This window comes from Oryx dammah, unplaced genomic scaffold (assembly GCF_014754425.2).
Source record: "Oryx dammah isolate SB20612 unplaced genomic scaffold, SCBI_Odam_1.1 HiC_scaffold_13, whole genome shotgun sequence".
In the NCBI taxonomy this organism is placed as follows: Eukaryota; Metazoa; Chordata; class Mammalia; order Artiodactyla; family Bovidae; genus Oryx; species Oryx dammah.
This window is the reverse complement of record NW_024070197.1, coordinates 27,098,553-27,111,309: the sequence shown is the minus strand read 5'-3', so window position 1 is coordinate 27,111,309 and position 12,757 is coordinate 27,098,553.

Here is a 12,757-nt window from a genome sequence, read left to right as displayed (position 1 = left end):
TATCTCCATAGGTTTACCTTTTCCAGAAAGTCATGTTTTTGAATCACAGAGTTATATAGATTTTCAGATTGATTTTTTTTTCACTTCCACTATGCATTTAAGGTTCCTTCATGTCTTTTCATGGCTTGATAACTCATTTCTTTTTAGTGCTAAATAATATTCCATTGGGTGTACGAGTTTATTTAGCCATTCAACTAGTAAAGGACATCTGGGTAGTTTTCAAGTTTTTGCAAGTATGAATCAACATGCTATGCAGGTTTTTGTGTGAACATAAGTTTCCAGCTTGTCTGGATAAACACAGGGGAGTGGGATTGCTAAGTCATGTGGCAAGAATATGTTTGTAAGAAACCAACGAAGTGTCTTCCAAAGTGGTGATACAAGGTGTGTTCTTACCAGCAATGAATGAGAGTTCCTGTGGCTCCACATCTTTGACAGCATTTGGTGTTATCTATGTTTTGGATTTTGGCCATTTTAATAGTCATATAGTGAGGGCATTGCTTTGTTTTAATTTAAATCTCTCTGATGACTTGAGATGTGGAGCATCTTTTCATATTCTTGTTTGCCATCTGTATATATTCTTTCACCAGGTATCTCTTAAGGTCTTTGGCCCATTTCTTAATCAAATTGTTTGTTGTCTTACTGTTGAGTTTTTGCAAGTTTTTTGTAAATTTTAGATAATGGCCCTTTATCAGCTGTGTCTTTTCCAAATATTTTCTCCTAGCTTATCTTCTATAAAGCAACACATTTAAAATAGGTTCATTATCTAGAGGAAAACCTCACTGTTCCATTCCAGACTTAAGTTTGTAAAAAAGTATCTAGTGTGAAATTAAATCAAGTATGCAACGAATCTGTGTAAACCAACCCCAAATGGCAGCAGTTTTCATCCTTTCTTTTATCTTTAAATATGTGATTTGTCTAGTATCTAAAATACTGTGATTTTATTTTCTAAAGAAAGGCATCAGGTTTTGTTTTTATTTTTTCTCACTCTAAGAACTCTCCTAATAAATCTACTTCTTTTCCTAAAAGTTTTTGCTTTGAAAATGAAGTAGCCTTAATTCCTAGTATGGGTAAATATTTGAGAGTGATTTATTACACAGCTCATTTGTTAGTGGCAAGTAACACCTGGGACAAGAAGTAGACCTAGATGTAGGGTTACCTCTTCACCTTCCTCCAGGAGGAAGCCAGGGAGTTGTCGGGGCTGCTTTCTGAACCCGTCAACCACTGACGTCCCTGGGAAGAGACACTCTGGTTAAGTGAGAACAGCTAGACTAGACAGGTGATAGGTGACCAGGAAGAACGTGGGACAGAGAAAGGTGGTCTCACCTGGAAGGTAGAAAAAACAAAGGAAACAAATTCCAGTTGACTGAGGTACAAGCTCCAGTTCATTTCAGTTCAGTTCAGTTCAGTCGCTCAGTCGTGTCCGACTCTTTGAGACCCCATGAATCGCAGCACGCCAGGCCTCCCTGTCCATCACCAACTCCCGGAGTTCACTCAGATTCACGTCCATCGAGTCAGTGATGCCAGCCAGCCATCTAATCCTCTGTCGTCCCCTTTTCCTCCTGCCCCCAATCCCTCCCAGCATCAGAGTCTTTTTTCCAATGAGTCAACTCTTTGCATGAGGTGGCCACAGTACTGGAGCTTCAGCTTTAGCATCATTCCTTCCAAAGAAATCCCAGGGTTGATCTTCAGAATGGACTGGTTGGATCTCCTTACAGTCCAAGGGACTCTCAAGAGTCTTCTCCAACACCACAGTTCAAAAGCATCAATTCTTTGGCACTCAGCCTTCTTCACAGTCCAACTCTCACATCCATACATGACCACTGGAAAAACCATAGCCTTGACTGGACGGACCTTAGTCGGCAAAATAATGTCTCTGCTTTTGAATATGCTATCTAGGTTGGTCATAACTTTTCTTCCAAGGAGTCAGCGTCCTTTAATTTCATGGCTGCAGTCACCATCTGCAGCGATTCTGGAGCCCCCCAAAATAAGTCTGACACTGTTTCCACTGTTTCTCCATCTATTTTCCATGGAGTGATGGGACCGGATGCTATGATCTTCGTTTTCTGAATGTGGTACATGATTTTGAAAGTAGGACAATTTGTGAATGAGAGTGAATAAATAGGCCCAAGGAAGAGTAGAATAGAAAGGAGTTAAGAAGGAAGAAACGATTATTAAAAAGAAAAGCATGCAATAATTTCAAAATAAGAAAGATCCTAGAGAAATATAGGAAAAATGATACAAGAAAAATTTATGGAAATTTTTTAAAAGAGGCTAATTAAATATACATTTAATCTTAGATAAGTGAAGAGGGAAAGAAAGGTGTTCATAAACCCAATAACTAATAAAGAAGAAAATATCTTTCCAATGAAAACTTTTCATCTTCTGATTTACTGATGGTTTGCCTGTTTGTCACAAATAATTGTTAGAGTTACTAGAACATTTTTTAAGCTTAAGATCAAAAAGGAAGGGTCATTTGAATCCTCTGCAATTCAGAAGATTGCCTCTTTTTCCCTAAGAGGTTGATGGGTTTAGAAATGTTTATATCTATCTACTTACTTAAAGGAGACTTGGGAAATTCACATTTTCCATTAGCAGAAAATGAACACCACTTAGTGCCTTTGAGACTTTACTGGACTTAGCAAAATCCACTTGCCTTCATCGCTTTGCCTCTTTCATGCCACAAATCTTGGTGCTTTTTGCTGTGTAGCATCATGACCACTGTTCTTTTTAGCCGGGAAGACATGTCAACCTTTTAATGGCAAAGTGGTCACCAAGTGTGTATCCTATGCTTTTCAAAGACCTCTTTGGACGCAGAAGTGAAGGCAGACGAGAATTTTTCCCTAAAAGAAACAGAGATAATTTAGACTAGACGGATGGAAAATTTTTCACCTGGCAAAATTTGTTAGATATTCAAGTTTGTTATGGGAGGAATTTGCTGCTTCTCCCTCTGTGGAGATCTTTAAAATTCCTGTCTCTGTGAAGTGGCTGACTACAGTGAGGTCCAGAACTAACTGTCCCTCTCTGCTGAGGCCAGGGCTGGCACATCTCCCCTTGTTCCCCTGAATGGGAAATTTACAGTGATTTCTCCTCACAGATGGTTAGGGACCTGTGGATAAGGTGACTTCTGAGAATCAATCATTTGGCAAAAGGTAACTGAGTGAGGCAATGAAAAAAGGACTAATGGGGAAATAACACAAGTAAATCATAGAAGCAACTTTTTCAGGGAAATAGGACCCAAATGAAAAAGTAAATGATATTTATCAGCAATGCACGCTGAGTCTTAGATCGGCACTTTAAATAGTCAATTGAAAGATGATCTCAGTGATTAGAGATTATCAGCGGAGCAGATAGGTTCAGTGGCCTGCCGGTATACCTTAAGCCATGTTGTCCAATAATGGCAATCATTGGCCACATACGGCTGTTAAACACATGAAATGTGGCTGGTTCTCACTGAAATATGCTCTACATATAAACTGCATCCCAGTTTTTGAATACTTATTATAAAAACATGTGAAATTTCTCAGTAAATTGTTTATGTTAAACACATGTTGAAATGATATTATTTGGAGTAATAAACTAGGTTGAATTTAAAAAAATAATGTTAAATAATGAAAAAATTATTGAAGTTAATTTTACCTGTTTCTTTTGAACTTTTTAATGTGGCTACTAGAAAACTTAAAGCTTAATATATGCAGGCTGTATGTGGGACTCACATTATATTTCTGTTGGACTGAACTGCTTAAACCTAAAGTATTTCAGGATCTACATCTCTATACTGAGGGCTTCTGAAGTTCTGACAGATGGGAGAAATTGGGACTTATCATCCTTCCTCCTCTACACTGGTCCTTACCTGGTAATTTTAGGAATTGGTGTATAAATACCCCATTCCTTTACCTCACTGGTAAGAGAGGCCTAAGGTGTATGTTTTGTACCATTTGCAATATTTTCCCACATTTGTCCACTCCCTTGCTGATTTTCCTTGTTCTCCTCAAGTAAGCCATATGCCCTCAGATTTCTTACCTCTCTTACTAAGACGACTAACCCAAACTCACGCAGTCCAGGGAGAAGGTTATAGAGTTAGACATGACTTTTGAAAGGTGGATGAGATTTGTAAAAATAGATGAGAAGGAACATTCATCTGTACATTTGTTCACCCATGAATTTTGCTAATGAATATAAAGACAAACATTGTGAAAGTAGAGATAGCCATGTCTGTTAGAGGAGCGCAAGATGACAAGTATTTCTAGAGAAGAGGAGAGGAGGGGAGACATACACAGGCGAATACAGATGATCTCAACTGCTTGAAATCTTACAGGCCACAGGGAGCTTCTTATTGAAGGTGTTAGATGTTGGAATGACATGGTCACCACAGAGCTTTAGGAGGTGTTACTTTCACAGAAATATGAAGATGATACGAAGGGAAACTCTGAAAGGAAGCAGGCCAGTTCGGCTTGTTAGATTTGTTGTAAGAAGATGAACATCTCAGCTGAAATGCTGGCAAACAGAAGTTGAAAGGAACAATTACCTTAAATGAGTGTGGTGGTGTACAGTTTATCAAGCATTTTCTTGTGCTTGATCTCATTTTATCCATCATCAACCCAGTGAGGTAAACAAATGCAAAGAAGCATTGTGACCAGACCTGTGACCGATCTCGGAGGGTAATCAGAAAGGAACGTATCAGAGATGAGCCCCAAAGTGGGGACAGTAGTGACATCAGTACTCTGTCTATGTGTCCAGCCATTCAAATCATTCAGTGTGAGTTTACTTAGCATTTGTTGTGTTCCAGACCCTGCTCTGGTCCTTGGAATGCAGTTGTGAGTGAATCAGACAAAGCTCCTTACCCTATTAGAGCTCACATGATGAAAATCGGGGGTAGTGGAGGAAGGGGAAATAGTTTGGGGAAGAAGGTGATGATTTATTTTTGGATATATTGTCTCCCAGGTATTTAGAATAAACATGCCTAGTGGTCTACAGGCTCTTTGAACAGTCATTCCAAAGAAAATGTTGAGCTGCAGGTATGCTGAACCTTACCTGCAAAGAGGTGTTCTAAAACTTCTGATCACTGGTCTATGGCAGCTATGAATCGTGTGTTAGAACACTTAAACACTTAAATTTGCATGCAGTGTAAAGATGATACACTTTGGGTGCTTGAAGATTTTATTGTATGTATGTCAGCGTGTGTGTCTCTTGTGTATGGTCATATATGCATTTGTTGGTCCACACACACATATTTTCTTTTCTAACCATGCAGTCCCATGAACCTCAGCCATGGCAGAATGTAAGCCATGATGACAAAAGCAGGAGAGCTGCTGCCTAACTTCCTCTGCGCAGCCTCAGCTACATAAGGTGATTCACTGCTGTTATCTTTTCTAGCAGTGATTGTACGTAGTTTCCTGAGACTTGTTTTAATGTTTCAAAGTGCGTTCATAGAGGTTGTGGCATTGTATTCCTAAAAGACCCCATGGGTCAGTGTTTAAGGATGGTTGCGAAAAGTTCGCAATAGAGGTGCTGACAAGTTTTCTCCTGCTTTCTGTCTCTGAATGTAAATTTATATCATCGGGATTACTTAGCTCCATGTTATGGCAAATGACCAATGGAAACAGGGTGTTTGCATTTGCACAGAGAATATAGCGTTTTGACTGACTCTGCATCATCTTCCAGATGGGCTTGTTTGACTGATTTAGCCCATCCGTCCAGCCACACAATCATTCCATTTAAACAGCTGGTCAGATGATCAAAATAGTTAGACATAGATACAGCTCAAAGAAATGTCTCCCATCTAGAGTCCCAGATTCCTCCATGACAGATTTTAAATGGTCCCAGATTCCCTCTAGCCATAAATCATTTCAAGGACTTATTTCCCAGCCTCTTCTCCATTACGTACTTCTAAACAGACTGTATCCTTAGATTCTCATATTTGTTCTCTCTACTTACTCTTTCCTCTCTCCTCCCCTCCCCTCCCTTCTCCTCTTCCCTTCCTTTGGCCTCTCCATCCTAGTTTAGCCCTATCTTATTGGCTTCAGACCTCTGCTTCATCTTTGTTACCAGGAATCTCTTTACATATTTGACTGGGTTATCATTAGCCAGTACATTCTGTTCCAATTTAATGTGCTGTGTCCTGTACATCCTCGAGTGCAGAGAATTGATAATTGGCAGCCTGGGAAGCTTAACAAAAAGATGACAGGACTTGCAGAGCCTCAATTGTGCTGCCCTTCTACACACACAAATCCGATTTAGGTCAATGAAAGTTATGTAGATAAAGGCATGGAAAGGGGGCCTTCAGAAAGCAGATTTCCTGGCCTGTATCAGATTCAAAGCCTTTTGGGAAGCAGCACTGAAAAGCCTCTGGAAACACTTGGGATACATACCTTGCAGTGAATGTGCTGACATTCTCTTTATTTTCATTATTTCTCAAAACATGAGACCTTTTGGTTTATGGAGAGGGGAGAATAAAAAGGAAACTTGAATAAAATATCAAGATGGTAAAGATGAGTAAGACCAGCTCAACTGTTGTCATATTTTGTCCATCATCACAAGTGAGAGAGAGAGGGGTGTGGGTAGGGAGAGTGAGGCAGGGACAGCAATTTTCCTAAGGTAGATCCAGCGTGGAGGTGAACTGGCAGTTCATCTCAGCTCACTCATTCATTCACTCATAACAATTTGATCAAGCTCAATGGCTCACCCTCACCAGCCTTTCATCTCTGCTCTCCAGGCAGGGATAGAGTGACATCCAATACTTAGAAGGTAGTCTTAGATCCAGGAGGCCTTGGTAACTAAGGTAGATATTATGTTCAGCTTCTTTGAGCTTGTAAAACAGTGACAATCACACCTGTCTCACAGGGTCACTGATGACTAAATGAGATGACAGGTACAAAGTTTGCACTTAACCAGTATTGTTAGTATCCTTAGTGGAAGTATAGACTAATAATAATAAAAGTAATATTTCAGGATATTTAGTTCATATATAAAATGGTAAATGAAAACAAGAGGGCATTAGTCATAAAGTCATTGAGAAGAATAAATATGAAAATAAATATAAAATGCTTAGCATGGTATTTGGTCCATCACATACCACCAATAAATGGTAATCAGTACTAACAGTAACAGTAATAGCTGTGGTCACCTACCAAATACAGAGGCATCTTTCATTTTGGCTAAAATACAACTTTCTCTATGAAACCTCTTCCAAATCAACCCATCCTGACTCTGCAGAAGCTGGCATAGCTGAGGGTGGAGAATTGCTGAGAATCTGCTGAGTGAATCCTCCTACTTCTTCATTGCCTCCCCTGTGGTGGGCTTGAGTGTAAGACTTGCATGCTTTGTTCTACCTCTCATAGGTATATTTGTACACTCCTTTCTTATATATCCTTGCTTGCAGTATTTCACTCTTGCTCCTTCCAAGCTCCTGACTAGCTAAGGATTTGCTACTGCTCACGAGCCTTTGCATGTCTTCTCTCAGACATTTCAGTTCAGTTCAGTCACTCAGTTGTGTCTGACTCTTTGCGACCCCATGAATCGCAGCACGCCAGGCCTCCCTGTCCATCACCAACTCCCGGAGTTCACCCAAACTCATGTCCGTCGAGTCGGTGATGCCATCCAGCCATCTCATCCTCTGTCGTCCCCTTCTCCTCCTGCCCCCAATCCCTCCCAGCATCAGAGTCTTTTCCAATGAGTCAACTCTTTGCATGAGGTGGCCAAAGTATTGGAGTTTCAGCCTCAGCATCAGTCCTTCCAAAGAAATCCCAGTTCACCCTAAATCAATGACCAGGTGTGCTGTTCAGAGCTCTGCTTTCTGAGAGAATGATCCATCACTTTCTGCAGTGTGACTGCCATGTGAGATGACGGTCGTGAAATGCTGTCAAAGAGACCACTGGGTTTTATTGCTGCCTTGGATTGATTGTTATTTCATCTGAGTTCATGTTTTTATGAAGGTTTCCAAAACAGTTAGCTAAAGGCAAACATCTCCATAATATTTGTAACCGTGATTTCCTGAGGTCATGCAGATGTCATCAGTACCACCCAGTCTTACGGTCTGCATTTTACTTGCCCTCCTGCCGATATACCATAGGTGAGAATCGCAGTCATGGTGATGCTACTCCTTGTAATAGCTGCATTGGCCTGGGTACACCAGAAGGAAGACAAGGTGGGTTATTTGGAAGTGACCTCAAGAAGTAGAAATGAGTGAACTGTAGGGAAGATACATGGTATAAGAGTGATTGTCAAGTTGGGCACTGCTAGAAACAATGTATGCTTAATCCTACCTGAAACTTCTGAAGAATTCTTTGAGATGAGTCTCAAGAGTTGTCTGCCTCGGTTATAAAAGGTAGAAGAAATTTTCCATTAATTTCCATTCTCGGCCAATTTTAAGGTGGCCATACCCGAATGTTGAGCAGGTTCCTATAGGTTTATCATTTTACACCATCGGAGAAGCATAAGGCAAAAGCTAGAGTTATGGTGCAGATCTCATGTCTAGCATCTGCAAAAATCTGATCAAAGATGTTTGTGCATAACTGGGCGTTCACTACTTTAGTTGATGGAGTAGATGGTGGCAGAGAAGATGTAAAGTGGTGCGTGTGAGTTACCCTGTACAAGATCCCACTGAGTTCTCCCTCTAAGAGCCTTCCTAAGCCCTCAGATGTGGAATGAAGGAAAAAGTTGGCCAGGGAAAGTATGTTGGGTTGTGAATTTGTTCCTAGAAAAAGACGTGAAGAAGATAGAATCATCTTGATTTCTCTCCCTGATAAAGAAAAACCTGAGCTTCCATCTACATTTGTTCAAGTTGGCTACTACTCAACTCCATGGGCTGTCGTTCTTATTATCATAATGAGAGCTGTCCCCCCCTCCACTTGGAGCCACCCAGTATATCACCTACACATCAGTATATAATGACTCTGGGTGATTTTCCTAATTTCAGAGTAAACAGTCCAAATGGAGCAAAATGGAGTCTCCACCCTTAGATTTAGTAAAAGCCCCAGGTAAACAGAATCCCATAGGACTGATGTTATAATTGTGGTCTGTATGAAACACTATGGGGATTCAGAATGCAAGTGAGGAATCACGTGATGTTCAGGTTGGGGCATTCATTCACCACAAATTTATTAACCACTTACTTATCCAGCTGCTGAAGATATAGTGGCAAACACCACAAACACAGCCCTTATTCTCATGGAGCATGTGCTCTAGCGGAGGAGAAGAGACAGTGAACAAACAGGGGTAATATTAGACAACCATACATGCTCTGAGAAGAATTAAGATAGGATTAGCAACCAGCAACTGGCTGGATAGTTACTTTAGAATTGTTAATCAAGAATGCCTTCTCAGAATAGATGATATTAGAGCCCGCATCAGAATGGCAAGAAGGAATCAGAAAACAGCACTCTAGGGAATGGGGACAAGCAGCACAAAGATGGCTGGAAAATGCATTGGGCACCTTGAGAAAGGGAACAGAGGCAGCACGGTCTAGACCAAGGTGGGAGTGGAAAGAAATGAAGTGGGAGACATAGTCAGGGCCCAGACCATGCAGGATTAGCAGGGTACTTCTTACTCTAAATGGGTGTTGGAAAGAATGGCTCCCGGGGACTTTCCAGTGGTTAAGACTCCACACTTCCAATGCAGGGGTTCTACCTCTGGTCAGGGGACTATCATGCCAGTTTATTAAACCAGAGGGATCTGGGTCTTAGGAAGGCCATTTTAAAAAGAAGGAACGGAATTGACAAGGTCCAAATATGAAGACATTCCATTTTAGTAGCTACCATTATAATTATAACTAACTTGTACTTGTGAGAATCAATGTCAAAGTTAAAGTAGCTATGCTGGAGAAGACCTTGAGAATATCTAATTAATTCTTATCTGCTGTATGTGACCATATGTTTCTCCATGAGACTGCCCTTGGAACTGACTTGATTCATTGGCATTGTCCATCAAAGGGTCTAAAATGTGCCTTGACTGTTCATATTTGAGCCTTTGCACGTTTGGCACTGGGTATCTTTTCCCTAGATTTATTCAAAAGACATCATAAACCTTCATCACAGTTCTTATTTTGGTGAAAGTGTCCAAGACACACAACCTCCTTTGACAAAGGAGGAGAGAGACACATTGCTTTTATTTTTGCTACTTAAGGCCTAAGTCTCACTAAGCCACAGTTTTCATTCCTATCTGGATGATAATATACCATTGAATCTGTATCTTTCCAGGGTGTGCTATTCTCCCCAGACTGTGTTTTGCCTGTTTTTGATGATGACTTGTTGGATGATGGAGAATAAATTGAGTATGATTCAAGGTTGTCCAAAGTTCAGCTCACACTCTTCCCTGTAACTGGTTCCATGTGATAAAATGATGCTCTGCTCTGCCTAACTCACATATGTGTAATGATGGTCCTGAGGAGCCACGTGTCTGTGTTTGACGTGTAATACCCTTTCACCTGTGTGGAGTAGTCTGTCGTATTTACTCAGGTCTTTTTTCCCTGAAACATGCTTCCCTTCCCCAACCTCCCCCTTTTTTTGTTAAGATGTTTGAAAAATAACAAAAAATAGCCCTCACTAACTGATGTAACTTCTTTTCACAAAATGTAGACATTTACTCCAGAGCACTTAGAATTAAACAAAACCTTAATGTTTCCACCTGACCCATCCTTACCCATTTCACAGATGGAAGACTTGAGGCCTAGCCAAAATAATTCAGCATATGAGAAGCAGAATGATTTTACCAAACCCTTTGGGAGCCTTGATGAGATATCCTTAGAGTGTCTTGTGGATTATAATGAGTCTGGTTAGCTAACGGTATCCATGATGGGCATTCAGGGAAAGTCACTCTATACTGAAACCAAATTATCATCTGTAAGCATTTGCAGAAGGACTGCATGTTACACTTGCCTCTCTGCCTTGTTCCTAACATTTGTTGAGCATCTAGTATGTTTAGGTACTCATTTCATCACAAGATTTTTAAGCTCATTGTAATTGTTCTGTTTTGTAGACGGTCCTGAGGATTAGATAGGTTGAATACTTGCCTGTAGTCTCACAGCTGAATTTCAAGTTTATCCTCTGCCACTGAATCTACTCCTCTTTCCAATGTATCTGATGTGAGGGTATGCAGTGGACTGTCTTCTGGGAGTCACTGCAGGCTGAGAGGTATTTTGTATTGAACTAAAAGAAATATGACCTTCAGCCCATAAACCTAGGATCTATTGTGTTTACAACAGTCACTACCATTCTGGACACTTTATACCACCTTATTTCTCTGTTTTATTTTCCCCTCCTTATTTACTGATAGTTTCACTTGTTTCCCCTAAAAAGGAAACACCCAAATCTAGTCATCCATCCAAAGGGGAAAAAAAGCTATAGGCAGATATTAGAACAAAAGGTCTGGTAAAAGTGAGAAGGTTGTTGAATCTGTTTCAAGAGTGGACATAAAACTGGAGATGCCAGAGGTGAAGGGGGAAGCACTCCAGTGTAGGTCCATGAAAGAGGCCAGGTGAGAAGGGTCATGTCAGAGCTCTGGAGGAAATGCTGAGTATCCCACACAGCATAGTTTAGAATGGATTTCTGGACACAAAATGTGTATAATCGCCCAGGTTCAGCCAAGAAGAGAGCCGCATGCATATTAAAGTGTGTAATCTTGCCATTACTATGGGGAAATGATTTACAGGATCATACAATCCGCTGCCTCCTGTCATCTGCTGGGACCCTGTGGTTGCCGTGGCTGCACATGGGGACTCAGCTACCGAGTTAATGTCACCTACTGTGTAAAATTGCACCTCAGCAGAAGGAGAAGGCTGATTGGTTTCGGTCGGGGCTACATGTGGTGAAGGCTTAACTAGGAGAAAAGCCATCCGAACCCCTGTGGCTTCCAGTGAGGGGGGTGGCAGAGCCAGGCCTGACCCCGAGACCTGCTTTGGTGTCGTAGCTCAGGCCATTCTGGCTGAAGATGCCTGGACACTCTGTTAGCAGGTCTGTGGTAAACTTCAGGGCATTTCCTCAAGACTTGACATGAACCTGAGAATGTGAGTCAGAGAAGGCAGTGGCAACCCACTCCAGTGTTCTTGCCTGGAGAATCCCAGGGACGGCGGAGCCTGGTGGGCTGCCGTCTATGGAGTCTCACAGAGTGGGACACGACTGAAGCGACTTAGCAGCAGCAGCAAGAATGTGAGTATTCAACAGAAGGAAATCTGGAGACCAAGTCTACATGTCCACAATATGATATTTTACAGAGAACAGAGTTAGGAAGGTGTGGGTATGTAGAAAAAAGTGAGACAGAGAAAATCGGAGAGAGGTTGTCTGGTAGATTTCTTAGGCATCCCTAACTATCTGGGACAGGTCCAGGCAAAGTGGCAGCATGAGGAATTTGGAACTAGTCACTTTTCATGGAAGGACGAATGAAGTTGCTATTGAATGTCTTGTTATCTCAGATCAGATCAGATTCCAGGCATGGAAGAGTATCCTCAAGATCCAGTTTGTACCAACTCAGCTGTTGTTGGTACCAATCCTTGATCCACTGGGGCTTCTCGTGTCTTCATCTGCAAAATGATGAAGTTTTAACAAGGTGAAATTCAAAGCCGCTCCCTGCCGGGCTCCCATCCTGCCATAAATCAAGCCCCTCGGTTTCCACATCCCCATACACTGTTCTGCTGTTCAGCTGAATGCCTGACACATAATAGGAACTCATAGACATTGAACGGAATGCCTCCCGCAGCAGAGTGCCAGTCAGTCCTTATGCGTCCAGAAGGGAAGATTCTTCTCCAGTGAGCGCATTAGTGTTAGTG